Source organism: Pundamilia nyererei, unplaced genomic scaffold (genome assembly GCF_000239375.1).
Source record: "Pundamilia nyererei isolate P.nyererei 1_Seehausen unplaced genomic scaffold, PunNye1.0 scaffold00174, whole genome shotgun sequence".
NCBI classification, from domain to species: Eukaryota; Metazoa; Chordata; class Actinopteri; order Cichliformes; family Cichlidae; genus Pundamilia; species Pundamilia nyererei.
In genome coordinates this window covers 804794-826460 of record NW_005187575.1, presented here as the reverse complement: position 1 = coordinate 826460, position 21667 = coordinate 804794, and the positions used below count along the sequence as shown (strand labels likewise).

Below are 21667 nucleotides of genomic sequence, written 5' to 3'. Positions count from 1 at the left end.
ATGTATTTTATTTTTGCCTTATTGAGCTTTAACATTCTAATAAAAGACTGTAATTCAATAACTTTGGTGTAAACAAAATTTTTCTCGAAGTGTGTCACGATGAAATGTTCGTCGAAGAAATCTATATACAAACAGTTCCCTGTTCCGCCTCCAAAACCTTTCCTCTCCTCTGATTGGAAGGACGTCCTATCAGTCAAACCGCCGGGTTCGGAATGTGCCCTTCGAAGCTTCTTAAAAAATACGGAATTTTAACGATCGATTATTCAAACGCCACAATAAGAACACCAAGGTATTAAACAAGTACGAAACAAACGTGACAAGCTTCACAAATTAGACCAGCGTTTGGTCAGTGTTTTTTTTCTTTGAAAAATAACCAACGGTCATCTACTACTCCAGAAACAACATTAAATGGATTTGCAAACACATTCATCACCGTAACTTTTTATGTCTTACGTCCTGTGAGTGTAGCACTAAACAGAAGATATTTAGAATGTCACGGAGTTTCTTTCTTTCTTTCCCCCCCGTTCTACCATACAAATGATCCATGTAGTCTTCTTTCCCCTAGTTGGTCTGTGCCGACAATATCCGACGGCTCGTGAAGGCATCAGCCGTTTCATTGTGGCCCTGCAGAGCCAACGCCATCACACTGAGCGGCTACGGCGAGCAGGACGGCGACAGCAGGGCCACCATAGCAGTGCAGTCTTTTATTACTGTCACATTATTTTATTATAACGACCATGGAATATAGTGCCGCGGACTATTAGACGTCTCTGAACTGGTAAGTTACACCGTTTTTTCGTTTCGCTCATCATTCTCGCTCTTGCTTCCCAAACCGATTGAATTACTTTGATTTTTTTGCTTTTCCCCAGGTGATATTATTATTGACGTTTTGGAACGTAAACGTGCTTAACCCGTTCGCTAGCTCCACCGCTCAGTTTGTATAGAAAGGCTAAGGTGAGGCTGTTTGAATGTGATAACCGATTTATATATGGTAGAATAAATATACACACATCCAGTATGTACAAGTGGGATGAAGAAACAGCACCCGAAGCTAATTAAACAAGTAGGTTATCCACAGTCACCGATGGAAACCGAGCCTCTGACATGCAGGGGGCTTCAAAGCATCTTGACGCATTCGTTTTTGATTCACTCCAGCTCGCTTGTTTACCATTCCCCCCTCCCCTTTTCTCCCATCCTCAGCAGCAGCAGCCTCTCCTCTCCATTGATGCTCAGTGAAGTCAGATGAAGGACATAACCTCACATGATTCAGTGGCTCTGTTTTCTGCCATGCTTTTTCTGTGTGTGCTTCAGGGAGAAGCCTGGCTGCTCTGTTTACTTTGAGGAGCGGGCTGCATTCGTGCACGCAGTGCCATGCAGCTGTTCGAGTGTATTGGCTTCTTGTTGATGCCGATCCAAGCAATCTCTGTCTCTTTCAGCGGTTGGTTGGAAAGTCTTTTTTTCCTACTTTCCATCGGTGACTACTTTCACTGTACCTGTGGATTTTTATGCTCTGTGCCGATGATGTTGTTTGCATTCCAGGCTGATTTCTCCCTCCTTCACTTCAGTAATTGGGGTTAAACACTCATCACCTCTATTTCCGTTTAAAACAATGATGAGCATCCCTCCATCTATTGACTTCAGACCATAAAACTGCATACCTCTGACCGGCAGCCATACGTTCCCTGTGTTTTGATAGCAAAATGGGTGCAGTATATATATGTGTCATTAGCAATCCTTAATGAATGACCCTCTATTTGCGAGAGTTGTAATCAATGTGTTTTTGGTGGCACTTAAAGGGAAAGTGCAGAAACTAGAGGGCCTTGTAATGTGTGGTTTTATTTCGTTTTTTTAGAAGTACTATTATGGCCTGTTTGCAGAAAGGCAGCTTCTTCTGGTTTTGAGCGTGCCAGCAGCTGGTGTGCAGCTCCTCCGCCTGCACTGAGTGCAAGATTTCTGCAGTAGGAGGAAGAAGCTGGGATGTGGTCTGCTGAGTTTAGGTTCTGCAGGTGCACTGTGTAAAGGCACAGTACATGCATCTGAGGACGGATGTATCTCTAGGATGATATCAGATATCTGCTCACAGCTAATAGTCTTGGAAACAGAGCGTTGGAACCAGAGTGCTTTCAGGTTTTTTTCTGCTGATCTAAACCATTACTGTAAATCAGCAGAAATATTTGTTTTACCAATTTTAAATTAAAAATTTGTTTAACATGCCAGTCATTGTAATAAAGTTCTAGATTGCACATGTCGCCGTCTGACTCGTTGCTGAGTTCAGGGCTGCTTTTTTTAATACTCTGTCTTAACCGAATCAGATGAGACATGAGTCCCTGATGGAAGTCACTCATGTTTAGTGAGGCAGCTTTAAACAGCTTGTTTTGCCAGGAGATCTGATCAGGCAGGTTATCACACAGAGGTGATCAGGTCAGGAAAACAGGAGAAGAGGAGTGTTTGCAGTGAATTTTGCCAATAATAAACTGTGGATAACTGCAGTCATAGACTAGTGCTTTCGCCTCAAGCTTCCAAAGATTGAAGATTAAATCCAAACTAGTGCAGAATTTCACACAGAAGTCGATTCTGTCTGCGGCGGACAGGGATGTGCGCAAAAGGAGACACACCCACATTTTGTTAAATGAAAAAAAGGGTAAAGCCCTGTTGTTGTCTTTGCACTGTATTTGGCTGCTTCTTTGGCAATTCAAGCAATTCATATTGTTTGTCCCATCAGCCTACATTAAATAATCTATAATATCAGTATGTTTTAATCTCAGCTGTGTGCAGTGGTACAGTACACAGTGAAACAAGACAGCATTTCTCCAAGACCATGGTGCTACATGTAACATACAGTCAGCACGGGACTGTATAAAGCGCAAAGCGTGCAAAAATTGCCAAAAAACATGCGACAATGACAGTGGGTTGTGCAAAAAGACTGAGCAACTCTCCAAACTATGTCTGAAAAATGCAGTTTATTAAACAGTTGCTTATGCGTGCACCAAATTCCTGCCCAGCAAACTTCTCAGAGGCTGTTTGGGTAAAAACCTGGCTCAGTGAAGCCACACACACTTAGGGGTGCAACATGGCCCAATAGTAGTTTCTGTATTTATGCTGTGGTGATAATGCTGCATGATTGTGATCAGATGACAGTGTCTTGAAAAGCTGGTGGAGTTTTTATCAGAAGTTTAATGTTTGATGAATGTACTGCAAGTGACTATTTGTCTCTTTAATGGTTGTCACTAACCTACAGTAATGCACAGAATGGTCACAGTCTGACATCTTCCAGTCAACAATTCATAGAAAATTTCATGATAATCTAGAAGTTTTTCAATTTTAGGAAATATTTTGGACACTGATTTTGTGTGCTTACAGAAACTGAGTGAAAATACAGGCTTTGATTTTTGCAGCTCTTCATTGTAAAGTTTGCACTGAACTACGGCTGAACTGAACAGCCTGAGAGACGCAAGAAGCATTCACTGCTGTAGCAGTCTCTAGCCGAACCCTAATGTGCACATTATACTCTCTCCATCTGCAAGTGTGCTGGGATCCGCGTGACGTAAATTTCATCAACAGACAGTAAATGTGACCGCTCCGAAGTGGAATTCCGTGGGGAACTTAGATTACAATGCAGCCCAGGGTGGGGCTGAGTAAAGAAGTATAACAAGAATGACTACCCGGCCATGGGGTCTCCAGCTGTCCGTATCCACAGCAGAGTATAATGTAGGATTGGCCTTTTTGGCATAAATATGATTGAAATTCATAATGAACTACATTATAGCATTTAAGAATATCTGTTCTGAAGCAAACAACGTACTGTAGGACCCACGTACTGTAGGTACTCCTATATACACAGCTGATCCCAGTTGGTAATTTTAAGCTCTTGATTTAACTTAATTGCTGGAGGGTTAATTAACTGTGAGACAGCTCGAGAGCCTAATTGGACTGCTTCTGTGGTGATCTGAATCAAACACACCTATGAATTTAAGATCTCATTTCACACTTGAAGCATATCCACAGACACACCAGGAGACAAAACACAAATATTTATTGATCAGTTTTGTTCATTTTCTTCAGGGTCTAAAAAGTGAAGCCAAAGTAAAAGTTCTTAAACCCATATTTTTTACAACATGTGGGGGGAGACTCCTTTCTGTTCCATTTGTGTGGAGTTCAATAGACTTAAGTAAACACTTTCTCAAAGATTTAATGGGCTCAGTCACTGTTTTCATATCATACTGTGATGATGATGTTTATTTTATGCGTTATGATAGTTATCAGAGTTATAAAGGGGATTATGCTAGGATTGGTCTTGGAATAAGGACTAGATTAGTATGAGGCTGGTCAGTCAGAACTGGCCTCTGCTCATTATATCTAAGGATAGCAGAATCACTGAATCATGATACCATAGTAATTCTGGTGAATGTATCATGAGAGTATTGTATGGTAAGTTGCTCTATTATTGCAGATGAAGCTGATAGTATGAAATTAGCCTGGGATTTGACCCACATAGGACCAGATGCGCTCTCATTGTGCTCAGTGTTCCTGCTTGAGGAGGGTGTTCGGGTGTTGTCATTCCCTCTTATCCTTTTGGTTCTTGTCTGTGCACAGTGAATTTGGCTAGATCCATTTTGAGTAGATTTGGGGAGCTGACAGCATCAAGGCTAATGCTAATCCTCATCTTTGTGCAATCTTATGTAATCTTTAATCTCTTACTGCACAATTATACACTTTTCTGACAGAAAATAGACATTCTGGAAGACTTTTACCCTTAGTAGCTAAATTCTGCAGGATGGACCCACAGATAATATTTATTTAGTAAAAAAGAAAACAAGTTGCTTCTTCAGTGAGTGTCTTTCATCCCACAGATTGACTTAAAGTCCAGCTGGCAGTGCTAATACTTGTTCTGGTGAGTTCAGTCAAGTGACACATGAACCAGTTTTCCACCTGCTGGAGATTCTGGTTATAGTGATCCTCCAGGCCCACTTCCACTGCTGCTGTTCAAGACGGTAGAGTTTTGAATTTGGGATGCAACAATCCAATTTATTTATGGATGAAACAAGATTAGGATAAATATTTTTTAACATGTTGACAGAGGAGAAACTCTCGTGGTAGGACAGCTAAATGCTTCCATAATTAAGGGAATATTTTGCCCTCCATTAACAGATGTAGCAGCACAGCTGAGTGGTGTCTGTGTGTAGAAAAACCAATGCAGGACTTTGTGTCATCACATGGAGGTCAGATTGTTCAGGCTCACACAATCTTAGACAGCCGTTCATCTGTTCTCAACCTCACACCAATGAAATGTGCCTTTTTCCTCTTAGTTTCTTATTTGTTTCTTTGCTCTGGTGGTTGGGTTGTGACGTGCTTGCAGGCTGAAATTATTGTCACGCTTGAGTAAATGTTGATCCGTGTATGAATGCAGGCTCTGACTGAGCCAGTGGGGACATACGGTGACACGTGGGAGCCGAGCTGTAGATCACACGATGGCCTTCGCTCCCTCTAGGATGTCCCCCATGAATTAAAAACAGAGGCTATTCTGCTTTTGTTGTCTCCCCAATCCATCAGCTTCATTAATGAATTAGGCATGTTTATAAGCCAAACGTATTGCCACTGGGTCATCGTCGTAGCCATGTCAAGGGAGGAAACGATGTGTGAAAGTGATACACTGGCATGAAAAAGCTTGTCAAAACAGGGCCCGTGGAGATGTCCATCTTTGGGGTGTTTCTTCAAAGGAATTCAATTAGTGGGAGTTATTTGTCTTGCTTCAAGGACCCAGGGAATACAGGGATCCTATCATGCCGATCGCATCATGACAGTCCACTTCAACCTGCCACACTCTTTGTGTTTGCTCACAGAGTACTTAAAATGCACAAAGTCGGTCGGCGGTGCTTAAATGTGGCTTCATTTCCTCTGAAAAAAAATCTCACACTCGCTCGTTTACATCTGGAGTGCAGGCAAAGCAAGAGAATTTGAGCAAGCATGGCTGCTTCTCATATCCTGCTCAACATTTTCCATTTTTAATCCCCCCCCCCCCTTTTTTTTTTCTTTTAATCTCTCCAATTCCATTTAGCTCTCAAGTCCATTTAGCCTTTATTCATGAGTTCAGCAGTGCACTGGAGCTCCTCGGTCTATATTTAAAAACCTCACCACTGAATAAATCGAGCAGAAATCTTTTAATTCTGCCAGCCATCTCCCCACTCCAGAGTTTTTACAGTGGAGCTGGAGCAGAGGAAAGACAGAAATAGGTTCCTTTACCAGGCTTCAGCCATACGCTAGCCTCTCGGCAGTTACACAGAGATACAATTGACTGAATGAGTTATCCTCAGACTTTGTAACTCTGTAACTATTTTCAAATATTTTGTTGGAAAAAGCCAGTCGATGCTGACTATGTATAAAATTATTATAGATGTCAGCAGTCAAGATTTATATGTTTGTCATGCCAATTTTATTGTGGCTAATCTCATATCTGACATATAAGTTATGTTTATAAAGAGTTCTTGGTTTCAAGAAATAACAAAAAAAACAAGGAAGGATATTAGTATCAGCATCAGCGTGTGCAGATCAGTCATTACATAAAAGTCAGTTTTAGGCCAGTAAAGAAGTGCCGAAGCAGGTTTGTGCACAAAAAGAACTTAGAGAGAACTCAAGTAACCAAGTGAAGCAATAATATTGGGTTTAACGTATTATTAGATATGTTTATATTTTGGGATCTTAACATTTGTATTGGAATTTGTTTGCTTGCTTGCTCATTTTCTCGGAAATTATTTGTCAGAGAGCCAAAGTTGTATTCAAGACATGTCATCATTTCCTCTGACATCAGTGGAGAAACTTAATTATAAGCAGTGCGGGATGTTTCTGTCATTAAACAGAATTTGTCTAATATTAGCTAATTAGCCAGCACCAACCCACATATCAACCTACTTTCCAAGTCACAAAAATACAAAAACATACAATCTATTAATTGTATGTTTTATAAAATATCACACCTAGTAGTTTTTCTGTGTGTGTAGTTTTGCAGTAACCAAGGGACAGTTACATACACGGGAAAACTGCATATATTCAGCATATTTCTTATGTAATAAAATTCCAGATTTGTTCAAACTCTTAATAGGTTGTGCGGTCTGCAGAGTTTTACAGGCCCCACACATATTTTAACAGGCGTGTCAAGAAACAAGCAAAGAATCAGATAAAATAAAGCTCATTACTGCAGACCATATACTACAGAGAAACTCAATCTGTAATAATGTATCATCAGTAGTTATTAGATTTATTGGAGTAAATGCTTTGCTACCCGTCAGATGGGATGGTTGCTGTCAGCCTGCACAAAAGTTTGAACATTTTTTATTGAATTTATTTGTACAGCACCAAATTACAACAAAAGCCATCTCGAGGTGCTTGATATTGTAAGGTAAAGACCCTACAATAATACAGAGAAAACCCCAACAATCCAACGACCCCCTATGAGAAAGCATTTGGTGAAAGTGGGAAGGAAAAACTCCCTTTTTAACAGGAAGAAACCTCCAGCAGCAGCAGGCTCAGGGAGGGACAGCTATCTGCTGCACCACTTGGTGGTGATGGAAGAGAGCCTGATTAATAACAACTCGTGATTAAATTCAGAGTTTTTTGTAAACACACATCACACAAAGCTAGGAGTTGTCTGCATGCAGACAGCTTGTTCTTAAGTCAGCTGTGCTGATTGTGAGAGGATCGCTTTACTTCATGCTTAAGCTTGTTGAATACGATGTTTCATATGACTCTTGTTGGCTTTTCACCTACTAAGGAATAGATTTGATTACAGCAACTAGTGCTGCTGCTGTCAGCTCTACAATAAGACAGACAGAGAAGAAAGGGCTGCAGAGCTAGCATAAACTACACACTGTTGTTTGGTGTGTGAGATTACTTGATTTGAATCTTCTGTTTTTTATTTGTATATGTGCTTCTCAATATGTTTTATAGTCTGCACGTATCTATTTTAGTCATACGTGCTACACAACCGAGAGCTGTCACTTTTGTACAGTATTTTCCACGTCACAGAATCGTTTTTTCTCTCTTTCCTCTTATACTGTTTTTTTACTGCTATAATACTGACTGAAAGAAAAAAGCTAGATGTTAGAGCTCTGTTCAGCCAGTGCGCCTGACAGGTGAGCTGTGATTGGTGGAAAAACCATCAGCTGCCCATCAACTTTCCCAGCATATGTTTTTACTGGTTCAGGGGCACAGGGGCATCTTTCTTGCATGAAATGTGTTAGACATTAAGCAAAGCAAAGAGTCTTGATGTAGTCAGCATAATGTATCCAGCCATTTCGTCACAGGGGCTCCCAAAATGATCCAATGTGTCAGGCCGATTATGTGTAGTGAATGCATTCATTGGATTGGGTCAAGGAATGGCTTGCTGTAAATTCACAAGGACGGTGCTTCTCCAGAGAGCGTTAGCATGAGCATCACCGAGCTCTTTCTCCGCCAGTCACAAGTAGCAATCATGTGGGCGTTGATCTTTGTTGATCGAAGCGACGATTGAGGCGCGTGATACATCTCGCTGTGCTTTATTATTTATTAATGATATGTTTATGGTGGTGGCGTGAGACTGATAACGAGTGTTTGTGTTTTGACTAAAACAAAAGTGCTTTCTGTACACACGCTAACGGCACTGAGAGTTTTCATGCATTATTAAGTTGCTGTGAATTTTCCCTGCTACGTCCAATGTCACGTGTGGGACAAAGGCTGGATTCTGTCTCAACAAAGCCTTACTGTGCCACATGTTGAAATCTGCATAGCAGAGAAGCAATTATGTTTTATGGTCTCTATGAATTTCAAATGCAGACTTTATGGTTTTGCTTTGTGCCCACAGACTTTCTGTCAGATTGTGGTGGACAAATGAGTGTTTCTGTGTGGAAGCTTTTGTTTCTGAGCCTTTACCTTTGTCTTAGCAACTGTGACAAACTCCTCCATGGATGGAGGTTTCTATTATAGCCAGTTTCCACCACTATATAGAGCCCCCTGATCCGTGTGCTGTCCGTATTACGCTGTGGTCTACGTTTCACTGTGCAGCGTCATTTCCCTGCATTGCTGATGCAGCTGCAAGATGCTGACAAAGGAGATGATTGCTCACCCTGGCAGCAGCAGTGCACTGGCACACCAGGCCAAGGCCTACACCAGGCCCCCATTAAATGGCTGTGATGTTGCCAAGGGATAGAGCTGCTGGCAGAGCAACAGAGCTTTATCTTCAGGACACCCTGGCACATGTTAAATGAGTTCCACAGCTTTGAATCAGCATATGCTGATAGGATTTTTATCATTTCTCAGATTCCCATAGGAATAATGCACTATATTGCAATCGAAAGGATCTGAATCGTTTGCAATGAGATTTGCATGGTAATGAGTCACATAGCTTAAGAAATGAGTGATTTGTCTATAGAGGCTGCGGCCAGGGTTGAAAAGTTCAATCTAAAGCTGAATCTTCCCTAAGCTGCCATACACTGATGCTCCTCTAAGACCCCGACTGAAAGAGATGTGAAACTGAGCAGCACTCGAGCTGAAACATGAAATGTTCAATTCACATTCAGTTTTGTCACCCAAACATAGGGTCCCATTTGTGTCCTCCAATCACACATCAGACATCCATGGATGTTTTGTATATCCACTCTCTCTCCTCTGCACATGTCCAAACCATCGCAGCTTTACCTTTCTAATCAACCTGACTTGTTCCTCTCAGTCCATTCTGCTCACTTACACTGAAAAACTTCACATCTTTGACTCTCTCACCTCCAGCTTATCCTCCTGTCTTTTTATCTGTGCCTCTTTCTCCAAACCATACATCATAGCAGGTCTCACTACCTTCTTTTAAACCTTCTCTTTCACTGCTGCTGTGTGTATGCGCAGCTTCATTCATATATTTAATAAAACCATTAAAAATCTCCTCTCTAACTATTTAAAATAAATAAATAATAATATGTTGATGCCTTTTTGCACTGCAGTTAGCAAGCAGCAGTCTGTTGGTCCTTGTTGAGCTCAGCATGGCAAGAGAATAAGTTCCGGTCAGAGCGATCCTCCAGGTCACAGGAGATCATTTTGGCTTGTTTTAGATACCATATCAGCTTTATCTATACTGTACTAGAGTAGCTTTTCAGTTGAATATAATCTTACACTGGCTCTTGTTTTGCCTTTTCAGGCCATTCTCTTACTTAGTGGAATTAGAACTGCAGCATTCCAAACCTCCCCTGGCATTAACATCAACATGAAGCGTCATGGCACACAGCTGGCCGAGCAGCGCCTCTAGGTATACTGTTTAGGCACCTTAGGACTTTTAGCCATATACTGTATGTCCTGATAACACAAAATACAACATCCTCCATATCACCCACTCTCTGTCTACCAGTCATTCTGGAGTTTCCCTCACTCTGCTGTCAGTGCGGTCTGTGGGAGTAAGATCAGTTGTTAATTCTCTCTTCTTATGAACACCCTCAGTTTTTTTCTCACTTTAATCACCTGGCAAATCCTTCTCTGATGTAAGGATGCGGAAACCCAGAGGAGGAGGCCTAATGTGCTGTTAGGATAGTGGTTCATTTTAATCCACTCTTCAACAGCGTATGCCAGTCAGACTCTCACTGGTGGTGCTGGTCAGTCAATCAAATTAAATCTCTGAGGGAAATATTCGGGATGTTGTAACGTGGTACGTCTTTACCATGAGTTGTATCAGAATGTTGGAGGACAAAACACACACAGCTGAATATAAAATCACTGTTGAACTACCACACTGTCTGCAAGATTGCTCCACATCCATGTAAAGGCTACAGCCTGCAGCTGTAAGCTTTGCCAATGCAGCTATTATTGAAATGGCAAAGTGCCCTACTTACCCTTTAGAGACTAGCCCTAGAATGAACCACAAGTGGGTGGCTGACTGCGAGCTATATGTTCAACTATACAAGTCAGAAAGACAAAGTCGCCCTCCACCACAGAAACTTCTTGGGTTCACTTACCAGCAGGGGTCCCTCCAGCTTGGCGAGGGTCCCCAAAGAATTGTGGCTTCCTCTATGTTTCCTCTCCTTCTGCACTTGCACTTGTCTCCTGCTATAATTTGCTGGAGGAATCAAGGAAATATGGAAGGAAATGAGTCTCCAAAAGGTTACAAACATGTATGGTATGATCCTCAAGCCTATCACTTGGATACAAATACAGATGTAAAGAGCATCTGCTCTATTTTACAAATGCATATGTCTGAATCTGAAAACCTCACTTCAGCACAAATGTCTTTTCACTCACTGATTGCATGAGTTGTGTGCATAGATCATATCACATGTAAATGAGGTTGTGAGACAAATCCACAAATGTGTGCTATATTCAAGTGCTAGATAGAAAACTTGGACATCTGGGCTGTAACTCTTCACTTCTCGACTGTGACGTATACATTTACCAATTGCAGACTCTGTATAGTAGCATATAAATTTTACTATATAATTGAAAGAAATTCCTGCTATATGGTGGATGCTCTTCTGCTGAGAAGACAGTCGGACAGTGTGAAACAATACAGAACAATAACCCTGTGGCTCATATCTTAGTTATAAATTCAGAGGAAATGTTGGTAGTTAAGGAGTAGTTGGCATGCTCTTAATAAGACTGAAACATTTATTGCTTGGTAATATTTGACAAATAGTAGAACCAACTATATTAGTTATGAAGCTATTATTAATGTTATTGTGCTGTTATCAGAGAATAAGAAGATGAAGATCAAAGGGTCAGGTTTAGCTACACCTCTTTACAATTCTTACTATCTGTTTAAAAATCTGTCTATACTAAATTAAGTATAGTACAGTTACTACACTGCTTATTCCCTAGGTGCACTGCACAGTGCATAAACATGAGTTCATGGTTGTAATTAGGTTATTATCTTATTTGTATCATTGCTAAACCTAGATGCTAAGGGCTAACAACAGAAAGCAACGACCATGGAAGTGAAAACCAGCGTGTGTCAGAGGTGATGGGGTTGCACTGAGGTCCAGCTGAACTGCGAATCACGTAACGCCACTCCAGAATATACCATGGAGCAGGAAATGAGCAGAATAAGAACACTTCCAGTATTCGGATGCTTTCTAAACAGGCAGCTGTTGTGTTTGGGTGTGTAGCTGTGTGTGGTTGCTGAGTTCGGGTGACGAGGACTGGAAGAATGTGAAAAGTTTTTAAAGGACAATACAAGACTTGTGACCATTAATAGATGTGCATATGGAGCCGCTGTTGACTGTGCTCACTTGGATGAAGTACAAAAACAAAAGCAGCACAAACCCTGATTTTTGTTCTCGTGCTCAGTACATGCAGCGCATGTATTTCAGCCCCCTGTCCCTGAGTGGCAGCTCAGCACACTGAATCCGGATCCTGCTGCGTGTCCGGCCACTTTAGCGGCCCACTCATGTGTCCCGCTAGCCAAGTGGCAGCGAAGGAGCAGAATGACTGCTGTTGTGCCCCGGCCAGTCATGTGACAGCTTTCGTGTGGCTGAATGACTAACACCCCCCCCACCCCCCTCAGATGGGTGGGCTGCAGCTGAAGGGAGAGAATCAGCTCGCTTTCTCTGGGGCCCGACATGGTGAAGCATGTCGCTCGTGGGAACACTGCAATTTTGTGCTGGTAAAGAAGACTTAAATCACAGGTTTCAATTACACGCTAAGGTCATCGTGAGTATTTTGAGACTCCCTCGCAGTTTTATGTACAGATCACCCAAACTGGAAAACCATTAGTGCAGACAGTTGTGTTTCTAGGACAAGTGCTGTGTTGCCGTGCTGCTGCTGACTGTGAAAACCTGAGACTTCACAGGAAAGAAAGTGTCAAACCATCATCCTGTTGTCCTCATATCTTTGTTTTCTCTCATTTCCTGTCTCTTCAGCTACTTCTTTTTCTGTTTTTGTATCGGCTAAGAAACAGAGTAGCCAAAGCACCCACCTCCACCCACGCCTACACCATTTAGATGTTACACCAGGCTGTCCTCGATAAATATCTACCCTTATACATTTTTGCACTTTATCTAGACAAAGTCAAAAGCTGCGCATTAAGGAATGCATCTTTTTCAGCTCATTTCCCATCATACCTTGCTTCGTGCTTATTGATCTTAAGCAGCTGACTATCACCAGAGAAACCACTCAGACATTCCGTGAAGGCCTAATTCAACCGACGACAGGAAGTGTTCATGTAAAAGACCCCCCAAAAAACCAACAACAGCAGCAGCACCGTTCAGCGTGGGCGTCTGCTGTTGCAGAACAAACAGTTGCATCACATCAGCAAAGCCCGCCTGCACTTGTAGTGTCACCGTTGATCCGCTCCAGCAATCAGCAAAGCCACAGAGGCAGATTAAATTAGATTAGCAGGACTGAGCTTTAAAGTCAGATCAGCAGCTAATGGCTTCTAACATATTTTGGCAGCAGCAACAGTGCGTCTTTTGTAAATAAAGGGCAGTTAGGAGGAGCGCCACGCAGTTAACCCCGGCCCTGCTGCCACACAATCACTCCACTGTGTAATTCCACTGTCAGTCAGAGATCTGGCAACCACTGCGAAGTTTATTCACGCCCGCGTGGAGATTAACTAGTGGGGGAAAAAAAGAAAAGTAGCGTGTCAGAAATGGTCTGTGTGTGCTTTATTTCTCGCACTTTTGCTCCCTGCACTTTTGAGTTAACAAATGAATGCAAGAAGAGCTTGGTGCTAGCATTGTAGATACAAAAGAGAGCCTCTGTTTTCTTTTATAACCAGTGTGTGTGAGCAAAATACATGGGTTTTTCTTTAACTACAGGTGGTAGGAAAGTACGCTGTGTGGAACTATAATAAACTTCAGCAACCTCAAAAGTATCTAATGTATTAAGACAAGTCAAAGGTAGATCTGAGTATTGGATGCGGACCAGTCTGTGTGAGTGGGCATACATGGTCACGCTCCTCTCCTTATCATACCTGGGGACAATATGTAGCTAAGACCAAAGAAAAAAGAAAATGAGCTGCAAACAGACAGAGGAACAGAATAAAGTGAATTTGGATGATTGGAGGTGACAAGAAAGTCTAAAGCTCTTGTATTACATTTTTCCACTTATGGCTTCCATGGATTTCATTCATTGGTTTCATTTAAATTTGACTTAAAAGATAAAAACTCATTTTAAATACTTTTAGGCTGAGTTTTCACAAAACTTACCAAAACCCATATTATAATACTTATTACTGAGTGGCACTGCCGAGAAGGTCTGGGTTTTGAATCCACCATCTGGCCAGGCCCTTTCTGTGTGGAGTTTGTGTGTTCTCCCTGTCTGCATGTGCTCTCTCTGGCTGCTCTGGCTTCTTCCCACAGTCCAAAGACATGCCTGAGCTTAGGTTAACTGAAGATGCAAAGTTGGCTGTAGCTATGAATGTGAACGGTTTTCTGTCTCTGTTTTGGCCTGTCCAAGGTGTACTCTGGCTCTTGCTTTGTGCCGGCTGGGATTGAGGGGAGCAGCAGCCTAAGCAGAGAAGCCCAGACCTCCCTCTCCCCAGCCACCTCCTCCAGCTTGTCCAGAGGAACACCGAGGCATACCTAGGCCAGCCGAGAGATTTAAGCTCTCCAGCGTGTCCCAGGTCTGCCCCGGGGCCTCCTGCCGATGGGACATGCCTGGAACACCTCACCCAGGAGGCTCCCAGGAGGCATCCTTGTCAAATGCCCGAACCACCTCAACTGGCTCCTTTTGATGTGGAGGAGCAGCTGTTCTACTCTGAACCCCTCGCTCATGGCTGAAATCCTCACCCTATCTCTAAGGGAGAGGCTAGCCACCTATTTCCACCGCTTGTATCCGCGATCTCATTCTTTTTGTCACTACCCACAGCTCGTGACCATAGCTAAGGGTAGGGAAGTAGATCGACCGGTAAATCAAGAGCCAAGAGCTTCCATTTTACACTCAGCTCTCTCTTCAGTACAATACACACACACACACACACACACGTATATCCTCCAGAGGCACAGTATATGTCCATACAGTGGTCAAACCATACTTTTGCGAGCATGTCTGCGGTCACAGCAGCCACTGCTGTTGTTATTCTACCTACCAGCAACCACCCTTATATTTTGCTTCCATGCGCCAGATTTTCCTATAATTTTTAGAAGTGGTCATGAATAATAGTTATCCAGGCTTCAGAACCTAACTCAATGAACCAGCATCTGGTCAACACATAACAGAAAATCTAGCAAGTTGAATCTATGAAAAATGCAAACAGTAATGCAATTTGACACTGAAATTGTATTTTTTGCACCAACAAAGTGATTCCCTGATAGCTATTAAGAGGGGAAAATTGTTCATATGTTCAGTCTAAAGCCATCTGTAAATGACAAGGAGCAGAATTTCCTACTAGGGAAGCCAGGAGAAGTATTCCGTTATAATACAGACTTTAAATATATCAAATATGGACTTTCAAGCTCTTCTGTACAACCTTTTTTTTCTTTTCTGTACAACCTTTATTTTGCCCTATATTATACATGCTAAATTTAACAAACATGCAAACACGTGGAATGCACCTATATAAAATAACTGCATAAAATTTACCGAATTGAGAGGTGGCTGCACAGTACTGTATGTGTGTTTTACTTTAGGCACTTTAAGTTGCTTTTGTTGCAAAAGCTGTTCAATAGAAAATAATTTCAGTAGCTTAAGCAGTGGCACTCTTTACATAATAACAGGGCACAGGAGCCTGAAAAATCGTAGCCAATCCCAGGACGGCGATGCCCAAAAAGTCAGATCCTCCTCCTGTCTTGCTGGATTCACATGAAGAGTGAAGGTTTATTAGTCTGTGGACGTAAATAGGCATGTAGAAAACTATAAATGTTATGTTTTCTACATAGCATTTATTTCCTCATTTCCTGTGCTCCCCACCCTGTGCTACCCCATTAAAAAAATCCCTCCTCCTCTGAGGCAGTTTGAAGCACAGAACAAAAGTGGAAATCAAGTTGTAACTTTAAAAAATGCAGTGAGAGCTACAAACACTAGTAAAGTTGCATTAGACTGTATTATTATAAGCAACATTTTCTTATTCCAGCATCATTCATGCTTAGAATGCAGTCAAGCCTCATTCAGTGGCAGATGGCAGTGAGGGATGATGTCCTACATTTAGCAGCATCGTCTCATTTGCACCTGGACGAGTGAATGAATAGATTTCCAGAATGCACCTGCTGGAGAGGCTGTCAGAAATGGGGCCACCACACAGGCCTGTGATTAAAGCCAGCAGTTCCTGCACCCTTCACACTAACCTGTTGTTGACTAGTTGAATGTCACAAATACAGTGCCGCCATGCTGCTGTGTAAGGGGGGATTGCAGTTTCTGTTCTGCTAATTGGATCGAGGTCATTCATTCCAGCTGGACACATCTGCTGCTTTGTTTTGTTTTGTGTCTTTTGTGTGTGTGTATGTGTATAAGACCCATTTTCCGCAGACTATCGTGAATGACGAGGTCTGGCACATACGCAGTTGATATTCATGTTTTATTGAATCGCAACAATGAATAATTGAGCCTCTGTGTGTCTCCGCAGGGCCTCTGTTTTGGCGAAGCACAACGCAATGTGGAGGAAATAAAGATCCTGATACGCTGAAAACCCGAGGTATGAGTCTTCACACTCCACTGGACATTTGTAAGCTGACACAAACACACTTGTGGATGAACTCAGCCGTGTTTACTCTGTTGCTCACACACACACACACACACACACACACACACACACACACACACTGCCATGTGAAAATAACCTCATAGCAGATGGCCCACAAAACCTGCTCATTCTGGAGGATTTTCCTTCAATGGATGTGGGTCATAAGGATACTAGAGCAAGCGCACACACATGCATTAAAGCACATGCGTACACATGAAGCGGAGATAGTTGCCACAAGCTAACCTGCTGTTCCAAGTAGGCGCTCATACCTGTGGTGCGTTAGCTTGGGGCGTGCAGCGTAATAGTGGTGCGCCACTGATGTTGTTACAAGTCTGACCTGCAGGTCAACAGCTGCCACCAGCTAAAAGCTAAAGTGTTGGATTCCTTCTTGACCTCCATTTCTGCTGCTGCCATCTTTAATACGCAGTACAGCACTAAGGTCAACCTGAAAAATTCCTGCGGGAGTAAAGGTAAGGTCAGCCGGTGCCCACTGCAACCTCTCCTCAGCTCTGACACATCAGTCCTGTGTGTGTGTGTGTGTGTGTGTGTCTGTTCTCTTAGTCCCATGCTGCATATATCCGGGGGTAAAACTGCAGCGGAAAAAAACATGTTCCCATTATTTCCTAATCCGAGTGTGGCTGCTAGGTTAGACTGGAACATGACGGCACTTATATTAGATTGGTTTTCGACAGCCAGCAGCAGCACTGTGTTCTTTGTCTCCTTCTTGGAGTCCACAGTGCACAAGCACGTGATACGTTTTGTTTTTTTGTTTTTTAAGTGAGCACAATGTTGCATAAAAAATGCACTTTGTTCCTTTGTGTGGGTTTTGTGAAGGAGGGATCTGATAAATAACAATGTGGGAATGGTAGAAAGTGCTGATAAGAGAGCCCCCATCATGTATGACAGAGAGTTAGAAAAGAGCATAACTGACATTAGACTCTGCCTTTGATCATTGTTTGACGTTGTACTGTGGTTGCCTGAGGCTAGCAACTACTGTAACTGAGCTGAGATGCATGGCGCAATAAAAGTTGTACTCTAGTATCGTTACCGTTGTCGTTATTCGTTCATACACTTGGACCGAACTGGCCGCACTGGACTGATACAGAATTCAAATTGTTTAATTTATTTAATGCTTTTCATTTAACATAAACAGTAAAACTTTTTAAACAGTAAACCTGATATTGCTTCTTGAAATCTAGAAGAAACATTGCAGAGACCATTGTACTGCGTAGAAACATACGTCTATGTCTACCTTGATGTTCAGGAGTCCAGGATCTGCAGAGACAAAGGACAGGAGTTGACTTTTAAAGCATGTACTTCATCGGGATTCCTACTGTGATCACAAATGTTTAAGTCAAGGGTTGAATGTCACATGTTTATGTCTTGAAGTTGTAGTTCTGGAGGTCCAGAGGTTAAAAAACCCTTTTTATTAGTATTTATAAGAACTTTGTAGTGGATAGCACCACCAGAGAGGAGCATGAAAATAGGATAAAAACATAAAGATGGAAGGACTGGCGTATATCAAAGGATTTCTTTAGCATTCAGATGGATGTGCCTTACATGATTATTCAGGTTGCTGCATTTCCCATTAATGGTTCTTATGAATGCTTTATCCTTTAACTTTTCACTGTCCACTTAAGATAGACTTGGAAATTTTTCATATATGAATATATGAAGCCCCTTGAGGCGACTTTTGTTGTGAATTGGCGCTATATAAATAAAATTGAATTCAATTCAATTGAAATATATGTTTATATATTTAGCTGTTTCAACTTAATTGAGGATCTCCATACAGGAATTTTTTCACTGTTGACCTTAACATGTCCTATTCATATACTAATGCAAATTTGTTTGTAACTGGCTTTGTAGAAATTCAATATGTAAAAACAGTGGATGACCCTGTAGATCATTAAGAAGACAACGGAAAGTCATTTTATCTTAATGGAAACTTACCTGCAGCCTAAATGAAGCTAAATGAACCACAATGGAAGTCGAAAATTAAGGCTAAATTAATGCAAACTTTAACATTACATGACGAAATCACAGACTGAAATACTAGAATTACTCTTGAACTTCAGCATTTCCCCAGTTAGCCAGTTGCACTGCTTGATCTTTACTTTGCCAGTCACCGTGTCTTAGTTTAATTTAAATGACATCGGTGGTGGATGTTTGACCTTGCAGAAGTTTTATTCATATATGCACAGAGAACTTTTTTTTACATATTCTTCTTTTTCTTGTAGCTTTACTTGCTAATATAAAATGTCTCAATATTTCACTGTGTCCCCTACTTACAAGCCAAGTGTTTCACACCCAGTTTTTCACGGGTGGAAAAAGAAGTCGAGGAGGGGAGATGTCATTGTCTTTTTGCAAACTCACAGTTACATTAAGATCTGGTGTCAAATCAGAACTACAGAAATACTTTATTATGTAACTTTATTATATTAAAAGCTGTTTTTAATGTGTAAAGATGAGTAATGAGAACAGTAGGCTGATATGAGTTGATGTTTCTAGCTTTTGTGTAAAAGCTTGTACCAAATAGGTGATGCTAGTTATGGGATGAGTGGAAAATCAGATTGCACTAGTATTTTTTCATCCTCTGTGGAGGTTGAGACAATGTGTCAAAGGCCTATCTGTGTTAAATGCTAAAAATTATATTCCAGGGCAGTTTCTGTGAAGTCACAGGATGTTCTTGACCTACTATTAGTACCGAAAAGATGTCAATGCCTGGACTCGTCCAGAACATTTGACTTTGTGATTTCTTCCTCGTTGGAGTTTCCAATCCAGAGCCAGCCTTTCACAAAGGAGACACATTGTAATAAAAAGGCAAAAACAAAAAACAAAACAAAACAGAAGAGCAGCAGAAGAGTAGCTATAAATGGAGAGCAGGGTTTTAGGGGTAAATTTCATCAATGGTTGAGTGGAAAAACACTTAACAAGGGCATTCTTCCAGGAAACTGGAGTCAGCTGAGCAAGTGTATTCATTATGCAAGGTTCAGTCATATTTACTCTGATAGCTCCTTTATTTTGTGTACCCCAGTTTCCTGTGACGGTTCGGCATGTTTCGATGGAGCGTACAGCCTGGGCTTGTCGGAGAGCGGAGTCACAGTTTGGCATGTCTTTTTTTTTCATTTTCTGTTTAGAACCTCTGCTGTAGATGTGAGGCGGTGGTTGAAATGTGAGAAAGAGCGATGCAGCGAGCGTCAGAAGAAGCTGTGCAGAGCTTCAACTGTAGCACATCAAGAGCATCCTCGTGGTGGGAGCATGGAGCTCGCGAGTGTGTCTGTGCTTCAGCGTTCTTGCTGAGTGGGTGTGATTGTAGGCTGGTGAGAAACAGCAAATGAGTCACCAATTCCAATCGTGTTTTCAAGCTTCTGCTCTGTCTCTCAGAGAGTTTCTGCACTGTACAGAGAAGCGAGCTACAACAGCATGTTATCGTGACGTCGTCCCAGTCCCAGACATTGATATGCATTTCAGCAATCACTTGCAGCCATGGAACAAATGTACACTTGTGTCTTGAGCCTTTAAATCTCAAGAGCTAACTGTTAAACCGCTCCTCCTCCCAGCTTGTTACCTCCACGATAATGGCCATGCCAGTGTGGGCTGGGCAGCTATTCACTGAAATGTCGGTGTTGCCCTCAGTCTGCGGTTCCATTGTGGTTTCCAGTTTTTCTGATGGTAAGGAGATGCAGTTGGGGGTGGAAGTGGTGGCGCTAATGAACAGCATTAAGCTCCACTCTATTATATTGACACATCTGGTGGCATTTTTCATCCGCTTGCTTTCCATCCTCAGCCTAATTAAGTGATCTGGGCTGCAAACTAAATCATACCCACTGTAGAACACACAGGAAGCACTCTACACTAGCTCTCTGAGCTTGTTAACCAGCCTTGAAGTGACTTTGTGAAACCTCAGTATAATACGTCAGTAGCAGATTCAGCCTCAGACTTCTTTTGCCCACTCGATGGCTGTCAATTATCCAACTTTACAGAAAGAACTTTCCTCAGGTGCTGTGTCTGAGGAGATGTCAGTGAATTAGCAGCAGCTGCAGTAGTGTTCGACCACACTAAGGCGTCAGCTAGGTGCGCCGCACCCTTGGATCATCAGTCAGTACCAGTCAGGTAATGAGATCTGTCTTAGCTTCTGCTTTGTAGAAACCGTGCTAGCAGAATTCTGCTCATGTGTTTATCAGTTAATGTAATTATCATCAGGGGAATGTGGCTGCCTTTTCAAACTTGTTATGGACTCTCCAGATATGTAGAAGACTTTTTTGGTTTTAGAATAGGACTGTTTGCTGGTTTTCGAGTTTTGATCAAACTAAAGTTCAAGTTCAAGTTCAAAGTTTATTCGCCACATGCAGTGGCAAGTTGCCCTGCAGTGGAATGAATGAGCAATCTGAGCAAGACCTTAGGGCTTTAACGGAAATGTACCTCTTATTTCTCCCATTACATCAGCAGCTTGTATCAGTATCATTCTTGACTGACCAGATTTAACCACATACTTAGATTCTGTTGGTGGAATATGTATGTAGGACCGTGTGACACAAGTTTAAACAGCCGCAAGCCAATTGAGCAAAGTTCACCAAAAAGACACAATTTACTGCTTGTTACAGGCAAAATACGACATAGCCAAATCACGGATTCCGTCACTAGACCACATTTGAAAACCTGGCTACTATGTTATCCAAATTTCTAGCATTGGGAAATGTACTTTTATGATTAAGGTTAAATACTCTTTCTTTAAAAAGATGTGGGGAATTTTTTTTGTTGTTTTTAAAATGTAAACATACGACTGACGATGAACAAATATAATTGTACTCATTTGATTTAAATGGGAGATGTAATTTTGTTACTTTTTAAAGAAAGCCCAATGAACCTACATATACAAGACTGTTCAATAAAAGGGTAAGAAGTGAAGATGTGGATGTCAAACTCAGCTAAAAACAGCTCATTAATGCAGCCACATTATCTGATGCCTTTGGACTAAACTCCAGCCTGCAGCCCTGATGTCACAAACTTTAAACCTGTTGTCTCACTGCGTTGTACCTGTTTTTAATA

The 21667-nt window shown here is 41.8% G+C and overlaps 1 protein-coding gene across 3 annotated transcripts in view; it reads left to right on the top strand.

Moving 5' to 3' along the window:
• The first annotated feature begins 592 nt into the window (after positions 1-592).
• Positions 593-21667, top strand: part of fynb (FYN proto-oncogene, Src family tyrosine kinase b) — a 74710-nt gene continuing 53635 nt past the window's right edge. For 2 of the 3 annotated variants that reach the window (XM_005746191.2, XM_005746190.2), the window contains exons 1-2: positions 593-778; positions 16499-16567. The gene's annotated coding sequence lies outside the window, so the exon portion shown is untranslated. Of the gene's footprint in view, positions 779-16498; positions 16598-21667 lie in introns of all 3 variants that reach the window. The other variant, XM_013914141.1, reaches the window with a different exon arrangement.